An 11,433-nucleotide genomic window follows, 5' to 3' on the forward strand; every position below is an offset into this window, starting at 1 on the left:
CACTTCTCGGCATCGTTGAAAAGGGGATCAGCCACAGGCTACCGTTTGCCCCTATAAACTTTTTCCAACCATTTTGAAACGGGTATTTCTAGGCAAAATTTATTCGAACGAGGAAGCAAGATGTCCGTTAAATGTTATTCGATTTGAAAGAAATCTCCATGGATAAAAACTTAAATTTTCCGTGAACGGAATTTTTAATAATTATCCGGAATTTTTAATAATTATATGTCTGATATTAATTTTCACTTGAAACGTTTTTGAAAAGTGAAACGGTATACAACAGCTTCAGTTTACGGCCAAATAGTTGGCCAAAGGAGGGAACAAAGGATAATCCATTATATCTCGCCTCTAGCGCTCGCCTAGAAAATAATTCCTACTCGTTACACGGCACGACGCTCGTTTTTCATCGTGCCGTTACAAGTCGTGGCATAAAGGGGGCCCCGTGGCTTTACCAGATCCAACCTACCTAACCCACCCCGACGCACCTCGAACACCAGGAAGTAGTTAGAGGGCTTCGTGATGGTATATCAGAGCTTCCTAAGCGGAAGCAATTTTCCAACCTCCTTCTCCTCCTTCCCCCTCCTCCTTGTTCGATTACCTTCGATCGATCAAAATTTTCTTTTTCATCCCACAAAGAAGTTTTGTTGCCGCGGACAAGCGCGAGCGTCACGTGATCGAATACCAATCCTCTTCTGCAAACGCTCGCGCGTTTTTTTTTTCAGAATGGAAACTAAGTTTTTCGAATCTTCGATCGATTCGTTATGGATTCGAAAATTAATTCGAATCAATCGTTCAAATGATATGTATTATATTAATTAAAATTAATTTTCAAATGTATGAAAAATAATTGTTTCGATGTAATGTATAAAAAAACTATACGTTGAAATTTTAAATTCTGTTTTTAAAAAAAAGTAGGCAGAGAACTAATTGGAAAACTGATCGGTCATATTTCAATGGAGTTGAGAAATATTCTGTAAATTTTATAATGGATAGCATCTCTAAATATCTATTTTAATTTAAAACGTTAATAAATTATCGATAAGTTTTTTTTTGTAAATTAAACTTAAAGTTAAGTAATAACTTCGTGTTAGGAATTCGTACAATGTAATGATTCGTCGATGATTTTTTTATACTAGAGTCGAATACATGAAAAGTTAAGATTTTCCACTTTTTTTATCGCTATATTTCGATTCGCAAAACTTTATAAAATTATATTAAAATTAATTTGCCAACTGGCGGATTTTTTAATCTAATTCTAATTCTATATATATATAACCGGTAAAAAATAATTATATTCAATTCCTCCTATTATTCCATCAACTATTGTGTGCATCCTCCTATTAATCGTAAGATATTAAATTTAACGAAAACAAAATTTGAAATATTTGGATTGAAAGATAAAAGAATATATATTTCTTGTTCCGCAATTATCGAGAAAATATTCCCTCACAAAATTCAATCGTAATTTATCGAAATACGATTGTTCATCAATTACAATTACCAATTTGTAAATAAAATAAATATAAACTCAGATACCACTGTACATCGATTCGTTTCACCACGCTCAGAATATTAGAAAAATATTGGAAAACGGAATCGCGTAGAATTTCGTATACCGCGAGGGAACAGAATTCGCCATTCAGAGTGTGCACCGTTTTGGCGGCATTCTTCGATTCGTTTCGAAGCGTGAGATATCCTGCCGCGACGGATGTCGAAATCAATCGAACTTTCCCGAAGCGATCGCACAATATTTCGGAAAGCGGAGCATGAAAAAGCGCGACGATTCTATCTTCGATCGTATCTTTTGCATCTTTTTCCACGATTGATCCTCTCCTTCTCTTTCTCTTCGTTTTCTCCCGTGCTAAAACATGAGACGTTTACATCTTACCCAGTACATGTACGCGAATTCTTTCGTTGCACGCGTGGTGTCGCATTCGGCGAGAGGGAAGAGGAGTGGGGAGTTCCTCGCTTCTCGACGATCCGATTCCGAAGTTTCGCTTTTTAGCCGAGGTTTTCTCGAGCCGAGACCCGTGTTTCGCGCCAGCCGCTTTTTGCTTCGCCCAAAAGAGAACATTCAATCGCGGGGAGAGGGGGAATTTTCGAGGATTATCGCGAGAGAAGTGTTACTCGCGGGAGAATAGTAATATTGCTTTTTGGTCGAAAACTGAATTCTGATCCCGTGCACTGTGAATGTTGTAACCGTTTTAACGAATGTGCGCGGGGAATTAATTTCGGGGATTAAAAGAAATTGTGAACGCAGCTTGAGAGAGTCTAAATAAGCGTGTCGAATGAAATATCGTTAATAACGTATAAACTTAACCGATAAAGAAGTTTAAGCAAACGGAATATGGTAGGTTACTATGTTACCTATAATAATGAAATGGAAAACTTTTCAAAATAACCAATTGCGCCGTTACAATTGTCGTTATGGATCAGAGAAAAATATTTAGAATAAAGTTTGTGAGGCAAAAAGCAGAAACCAGACATGATGGTACAAAGTTATATGCTTGTCGAGTTTATACATATGTGTAAAGATGCCACTCGTATTTCGTATGTTTACGTGTGAATTAAAGTGGATCATTTCCAGATCATTTCCAGTTGAAAAAGTAACTAAAATTTAAAAATTTCGAATGCAATTACATCAATTACTTATTAACATTTTATTACAATTTATTACGCTTTTTACACAATCACGGCTATTACAATTATTCCCGATTATTATTACATGTTTTGAACGATAAATCATCGAAGTAACATATCAAAGTAACTTTATTCGTAACTTCAATTTTCCCCATCATTGATCCGTTCCCCTTTTTGAACCGCCACTACGTGCAACGTGACGTAGCGATCTCAATGTAGCAGAACAAAGGCATGATTCACATATATATAACACAATTTATTCCTTTCTCCTTTATTAAATATATTCCTTCCTGTATATATTCTTTCTTTTAATCGAATCATTTCTATTCCCCAAATAATATCTCTATCTCTTTCCAATGCAAATTTAAATCGCCTATAATACGATAAATAATCTTCAATCGTCACAGATGAATGAAACGTATCAATTTTCGTATTTGTTTTAACTTCTAGACACTTCGAATTGAATACTTTTCGTTTTAAAAGAAATTTTAGAACGCGAATAGATATATCGATCCGATATAAAGCGATACGAGTCGAAGGCGCGTGGCAAGCAAGTGAAAAGAAATTGTACAAAGGCGGATCTAATAGGTTGCGGTTGCTATCCGTTTCATCGGTTTACCCGAAAAACGATGTAAAAGTATCGCTCACGCAAGCTTCATTAGCATTTAGAGTGGCGAGGGATTTATTCTCGGGGCCGTGAGTGCTGTGGATCGCGACACGGTATGCATAGGATTATCTTCGAGCACCTGGACAATAGTAAGCTAATCCATTTACAAAGAAAACGAGCTACTTCCGCCTTTTTATCCCTTCCCTTCCCTCTCTCCCTCCCTTCCTCTCTCCTTCTTCTTTCTCTCTTTCTCCACGTTTTCTTTCACAATCCCCTCTCTTTTCGTTCCTTTTCTTTTCATTTTTATATCGCGTGTTGGAATCGCATAGTGTAATGAGAAAATGTCACGTTGAACCGTATCGCTTCGAACGAAATTCCTCGAAATTTTATGCTTTTGCAATCGAAATATTAATATATCGGGATGAATATAAATTGATCGATGTATAAATAATGCTCATTAATCGTGAATGTAATTTTTTAATTATTTAAAAAGAGTTTGACAAGAAAAATTCTATGATTTATTTTTCATTTCTTTCTATTACCATAGCATGTAACATTACAAACATTATTAATTTAAATTTTGTGATATTTCTTCGACTAACTTTAATTATTCTAAAAAATGCACAAATATTTACACATAATTTATATCCTAACAATATACATAATAAAATAAAATAATACAAAAATCAATCTGTAATTTAACGATTATAACGAAGAAAAAAACAAGAACAATAATATGAAATAATTTAATTGGAAAATAATTTAATACTATTTTGGGAAAAAAAACAAAAATAAATAATAGAAATAAATCATGAAATCAAAAATTGAATTCAAAAAAAAAAAGAAATTCACAATTCCATTTCCAATATTATATTAAAAAATTAATATGATATTTTATTAACATGTTCAGCTCCTATCTATTCCTATCCTATATATTACTTCCCTTCATAAGGCACGTCGAGTATTTTTTCATTCGTACCGTTTACCCGCGACTTATTCGATTCCTGGCTGATGAAAATTCACCGTCAGTCGAAATTTGACAAGGAACGCGAGAAAGCCGCATTAGAGCGCGTCGCATCGTCGCGTCGCTTTGCATCGGTCCCTGTAGTCGCGTTGGGTCGCAAGTTAAGCGTGTAAACGCAGCTGCTTTGTATTTGCGGCCTGGCCACGTCCGGTTGCCCGATTATATCACGGCTCGTGGAAATCCCGAGCATTCTTGGTGAACGCCATCTGTCGCCAACTGCAACTCTGCGTCCGTGTCCGCGTCCTTCGTCCTTTGACCTTTCGTCCTTTGGCGCGTGGCGATTAATCGAAGCTTTCGATGCAACTTCGGGTGATCGTCGTTTGAACGGCTCTATTGAGTCGTAATTTAAACCCATTTAGATTTATTATTAATTGTATTTCTATCTTTGAGTGGATACTTGCCGATTTTTAATGAAATCACGTATAAAATATATATCGAGTTATATGTTAATTCGTAGGAGCGAAGAAATATTAATATTATGGATGAAGGTAACAGATTATGATTGACTTCTTTCATGACAAGTATTCAGTTTAAATATAATAATATAATAATGAGGAGTAACAAAATATTTATCGTAAAACATAATAATAATAATCACAAATAACTGTAATGAATCAATTATAATAATCATGAATAAATGTTATTCATTTTAATAAGTAATTATTTAAAGTAACTTTATTCAAAATTTTTAACTAGTTACTTTAATTAGTTACTTTTTGAACAGGTTAACTTTTCCAACTTTGAAGAGGACCAATCATTTTCACTGCTGGAAAAAAGTCTCGCGAAAGAAAAATCCGATTGGTTAATTTGAAAGGAAACGCCTATTTTCACATACATTTTTGTTTCTATCATATCATTTGTCACATATACTAATCCAAAATGACGATCTGTATCTAAATCTAATGATGCATTAGCGTAGACATAGAATCCAAAGAATTCTATCAATATGATATAAAAATTTCTTTTATTTCTCATAAGATTAATTTATAACGATAGTTTTAATTTATAAATGTAATTTTGTATTCGAGTAATCAAGATAATAATTGTATTTATAAAATATTTTCTAACATAATTTCATAAATGAAAATAATTTTTACGATTTTGAATATTCAAATTATAGTTCTACTACTATGTAGTGTGTTATGTCAAAATTGTCAACAAAGCGTGTGAAGTGGGGATAAACGGTCGTAGCGAGACTCCTCTTACCTCTGTGCCGTCCCGCGAGTCTTCTTTCCAACAGTGAACGTAAGCATCCAGGCATTTGCGCATCTATTCGTCGATGAGCGGATACTATTTTTAAAAATAATCAAGTCGTATTGTAAATATTAAAATATTTGTAAAATCTTGGGAATTGAATGGAATTCATTGTTATCTTGTGTAAATAATTATAATGATCGGAATAGATCTTTCGTCCTACGGATATTTTACGATGTGCACGTGATAAATCAATCTCCATCGAAACGGATCGTCGTTGGTAAGGCCTCTTTCACGCGGCGATACAAGTGCTGTGCTTGTACGATGGATATCGATCGTACAGTAGAACTCCATTTAATCGAAACGAAATTTTCGTCAATGTCGAATTAAATGAACTTTTATTCTGAGCTCGTATTATCCGAATTAGTGCCGACTTCAATTATACAGAAACATCAAATAGGCGTAAAAACAAATACGTAACGCAATAATAAGTTAACTGCATCATCTAAAAAATGAAATTGTAAGATAGATTTAATAGATATAATCCCATTATATCTTAAATTTTATTCATTTGGACGAAAAGTTTGAAATGAATTTTTATTTTTTTAAATTTTTTCTATTTAATTAAATAAATGAAACGCTATTGATATCCATTGTACTGTGGATCGTATTTTTATTTCTAATAAATAAATACTTTTGATTTTTAATTAACGTAATAATAATATCAAATACGTCGATGTAAAAATATTCATGGAAAGTTTTACAAGCCGAATGGAAAAATATTAAAAATTAATAGTCAATATGACAAGATTATTAAAATCAATTGTAATAACACGTGAAATTTTGAAATAAATGCAACGTTTGATGTCCAATTTATTCCAGTTATTTTATGTAAAAATAATTTTGACGTGATTGTTTTCTTCTTTAATTGAATTTCTTGCCTTTTATCCGCATTTTGCCCGCAATTTTACTGTATTTTTTTAAACAAGAAATTGATCGAAAATATAATTTTCAAAGAATCCATTTAGCCATAGCGGCAGTCAGTTCCTCATATTTTTCCATTGTCGAAATAAATTCTTCTACGATCGAGCTTATTGTCAAACTTTGATACGTATGTGAAAATGCAACAACGAGTTAAATGGAAAATTTATTCGATTTATCATTCAACTCATCCCAATTTATTTCACCTTGGATTCTGCATAATAAAATCGCGCATCATTCGTTTCGTTAGTATTCGATGAAACGGATGAAATTAACTTTCCTTTGATTTCCGTAAAATATATTAACAAATTCCAAATTTTTAATTAACACTGTATTATTGACGAAACATTTTTAATTTTTATTTACATTTAATACAATTAGCAATTTCAAATTTTTTATCGATAGTGTATCGATCTACGAAATTACTTTCTAAATTAACACAATTTTAGAAAATTTTAAATCGATCCACCAAAAACACTTTCAATTACTTTTTTAAATTGATGTAATTTTCATTTATAAAATTTTTCAACCCACGAAAAACATTATTTTCTGATCCAAATAATTTTTATATTTTAGATAAATCGAAAGACACTTCTCATTTATCAAATTTTTCAACAGCACAAAACGACACACTTTCAACTATTTTCCGGCTTGATAATTTTTATTATACAAAATTTTAAGATTTATTAAGTTTTTTGATGCACAAAACACACTTTATTCGATATAATTTTCGTTCAGAAAAAATTTTTTCGACACAGCAGAAGACACGCTTTCAATAACCTCACTCGCTTAGAAATTTCGAAATGAAAAATTATAGGGATACAAAACGCTAGAACCGATAGGCAGAAATTGATGGTTAAACTGGGCACGTACACCACGTTAGGAAATTTGGTATTTGTCTGAACGCCGGGATGCAGGAACTATGTTAAACTTATTATACGATGCAACGTAAGTACGTAGACACCACGAGCCATTCACGTGTTGCACGATATATACTAAATTGTTTTGGAACTTGTGTAACGTAACATTTGCATAACAACGTTAAGCTTATTAAGCCTCGTAGGTATCATCGGCTCATCGAAATCGGACGTTTAACGAGGCGCCACAACTTTGTACCGATCGTTCGTCTCCTCTCCAGACAATGCTCCCTGCAAAGCGCAAGGGAATTCGCGCGATCGTAATTTATCGTTCCACGGAAACCTATCGATTCCCCTCCCCTCCGCGCGTCGATAAAATGGTTTAGCTCGTCGTAAATCTGTTCACCAATTATATCCATGAATTTCGCGATACCAAAATTAAACATTTCAACAAACTTGGGATTTGAAAATTTACCTTTATCGGTAAAAAAGTTTTCTACTTTTCATTGACAGTTCTCAAAAAAATTGTGAACTTTCAATTTCTTACTTTGCGATATTTTTATAACATATTTTTCTAAAATTGTTTAATTTTTGATTATTTATATCACTTTTCCATTGAATATTTACGATAACTAAAGATACGCACTTGTTGAGAATTATCGACGTGAAAAAATCCACATGGTTTCGTTTTTATTAATACTGGCATATACTGGCATTATACCGGCGGAATAAAGAAGAATTTCATTTTTATAAAATTCTTTATCAAATTCACTGCACCCATAAATTACGCGATGCCATAAAATCGAGCTCGTAGTAGTAATAATAATAGTACACACCGCATCCAAAGAGGGCGAAATCTCTTCCCAGATTTCAAGCACACGATCACGATTCCAGCCCTGAAAAATGGCCCGCGTAAAAATTTTACGAGTGGCAGAGGAAAGTTTCGGATAAAGTCGAGTCACGGACGGCCCGGTGGGTTTGGCGCCCGTGTATTCCTTCCCTCGGATGGGAGCGTTAAAGAGTTGCGCCTCGAATTGCGATCCTCGATCTTGGCCTAAGCCAACGGTAGTTAGTCCTCACGGAGAACCATCCGCTAATTCCTCGTCACAGGCCGCCAAAACTTTCCGCCATTCCGTCCTCCCCCCTCCCCTCTCTCCACTTGCTAATGCTCTTAATTGTTGTCGCGCGTTTGCTCGACAAAACTTGCCTCGACCAGACGCCTGATTCTTTGACAAATTGCACGAAATAGGATTGCTCGTGGTCCAGAAAGTTTATTTAAACGTATAGTTTTAAGCTTTACTGATTATGAATATACTTTGAGGAACGAGGAGACGGGAATTTTGTGCTGGTTCTTGCTTCTTTCTTTGTGATATTTATAGGTTATGATTGAACAAACGTGACAGTTACGTTGTGGAATCGTCGAAATTATAATGTATCGATTAAATGTAGCCTGACATCGATCGTGGAGAAAGAATATTGTATTCTTATAATAGACGTAAATTTAAAATTGAAATTGTAAATCAATGTGTGAATAAAATTATCATGGAGAATAAACGATATTAAGTCAAAGGTCGAAAGATTATTTAAAGAAATAAAAGTGTTTTTATAACGTAGAAAAATTTTTTGTTTTAGAGGCGATAAGCGCTTCACGCGAATGACAATTTCTTTTGAAGTGCTTCCAAAGCGAGTTCGACAAGTGTTTATTTTGAATTTTTGCCCTTCCGTTCTTTTCTTTCGAACTCCATTCGTGAAAATGGACGAGAGTGTAAATTCAAGAGTTCTGCAATTCTCTATCTATCTTTCTTTCTCTCTCTTCCCCTCCGAAAAAAGATCGTTATAAAATGGCGCGAGTCGAAGTTTTAACATTTCGTGTGATTTTTCATTCCAGTCGAATTTCTTACTTTCACCGTTGAATATTATTTTTTTCTTTCTTTTCTTTTGCACGATGTGTGTCCTCGAAAAATTTGCCTCGAACGAGAGCTGCAAAACGATCCAAGAGAAATTGTTAATAGACGGAAATGAAGTGAAAAAGTTAACCTGCGGTTTCCAGAGTTGGATATACGCGTGTTACGTTTCCTAAAAATATATGGAAACAAGAGCTCGAGCAAAGGAAGTATGAAATATCCTTTATGGTTAAACGAGGTCGTCGCAAAGTAATGAGCACCGTTTTAAGGAATTATTAAAGAGATAGCCTAGTTTTCGTGGCACGTGGTCGTAACGAGAATTATCATGACGTCCAACTACCGCGAAACTATATCCACTATATATTGAAATCACGTTGATAAAGTTGTTTAAAACAGTTTTGTTGTGAAATGTTATTCATAATTATTATATATTATTATATATTAATATATATTATATAATATAATTCATTGCGATTTTAAAAGCGGAGACGAGAAACGAAGGAAAAATAAAGAGAAGCCCTGTTTTTTAATTTCGAATCTTCTTCTAACGAAAGAAATGTATATCACGGTCAAAATTGTTTGCTACGATATATTAAAATGAAGAAGAAGGATCTACTCGAACAGAAAGATTAGTGAATCTTACGTTGAACCTTTGTGAACCTTTATGAATAGAACTGGAAGAATGTGAGAGAAGAAAAGAACAAAAAAAACGATCAAATTATTATTATTATTTCAATAATAATAAATGACATCTTTTCGATAGCTTATAATTTATTTGTACGCGAAAATAATTATTTCTGTTGTTCGAACGGTGTTTTTTAACGTCACCATTTTAACTTTTCATTAACATCAATTATCGTCTGTACATTTATTGACTATGATACATCGACACAAAGCTTTTTCCGGCTTTATTTTTTGCGTTTTTTAAACGAAATTTTTGTATTGGAGATATTTCAATATCGAAAGATTTTTCGAATATGAAACGTGTGACACAACGTGACTTTACGTAAACACACGGCGCTTTATTCATTGATCGATACACTTGGACAGCTTTTCGCGTTTATGATTTCTCGACTGACGTGTCTCGTTGTAAATAAAAATCGGAGTCAAATGAGCAGGATGTTCTTTAAACGCGTTAATGATCGATAGCCGTGAAAAAAAAGAAAAAGAAAAAGAAAAGAATTTTTCGTCTTTAAGAAATATTTTCAATCACAATTTTCGCGCGAAATAAATTCCTAAAAAAAAAATCAAAAACTTATTCAATCGAAAGATTATTCGATATGCGATAGAGTATTCAATATTCGATCGAATCATCGAATATTTCAATTTACGTACGATTTTTATTTCCACGAGATTCAAACGTGTTCGCGATAAACAAACAGAAAAAATATGGGAAAAATAAAAAAATAAACGATAGAAGTTGATTCCTCGTCGATGTTTTCTTGATGATGTATATATTCTTTTTTTTCTTTTTTTTTACAAAATAACGCAACTATAAATTCAAATTGTTTTCGAAAGCGATGTTAAATAAATTAAAAAAAAAGAAGCAACGCAATATTTCAATTTCATAAATAATTTTAAAATAATTAATTTCTCCGAAAATTTAATCCTTGATACCGATTTTTATTTTCTTTCCGTATACAAAAATTCTAAACGAGAATGACGTATTGTTAATTAAAAAATTGTTAAGGGAGATAACAAGATGCGAACAAAATTGAAAGCGTAGAAAATATCGATGTCATTAATATAAACGCAATTTTGATAAACTAGTTGTCTATTGGCATCCGATTTATTTAAATATGGTGTCAGAGAAATCTTTTAATCCAATTCTTTAAAAGAAAAATTCTTTCGTGATCTTTAGCCATAATTCCCGCTACATAAATTAAAATTTCATACCGTGACTGGCCGAAATAAAATTTATCGATATTCCGCAAATATCAATCGTTTCGAATCGCGTTTAATTTTCTTTGAATTAATAAAGAATATCGGTTCATATAGAATGCGTTGGTAAATATTTCAATTGAAAAACTAAAATATTACATATATATGTATTATAAAATCGAGGATATGTATTATATATTCGTCAGAATCAAAACTTGGGAATTGAGAACTTCGAGAATTTCATTTGAGATGAATGTACGAAGCAAAGATAAACGGAACTTCGCTGAAATGTGGATATTAAAGAAAAAATTTTTTTTTCAAAAAAGAAATAGATATAAATTAAAT

At 33.0% G+C, this 11,433-nt stretch overlaps 1 protein-coding gene across 2 annotated transcripts in view; it reads left to right on the top strand.

Moving 5' to 3' along the window:
- Positions 1-5,529: 5,529 nt before the first annotated feature.
- Positions 5,530-11,433, top strand: part of LOC122718676 (zwei Ig domain protein zig-8-like) — an 87,694-nt gene continuing 81,790 nt past the window's right edge. The window contains exon 1 of one of the 2 annotated variants that reach the window (XM_043943913.1): positions 5,530-5,745. The gene's annotated coding sequence lies outside the window, so the exon portion shown is untranslated. The remainder of the gene's footprint in view (positions 5,746-11,433) is intronic. The other variant, XM_043943911.1, reaches the window with a different exon arrangement.

The sequence above is a fragment of the Apis laboriosa genome, unplaced genomic scaffold (genome assembly GCF_014066325.1).
Source record: "Apis laboriosa isolate Shangri-la unplaced genomic scaffold, ASM1406632v1 scaffold68_cov148, whole genome shotgun sequence".
In the NCBI taxonomy this organism is placed as follows: Eukaryota; Metazoa; Arthropoda; class Insecta; order Hymenoptera; family Apidae; genus Apis; species Apis laboriosa.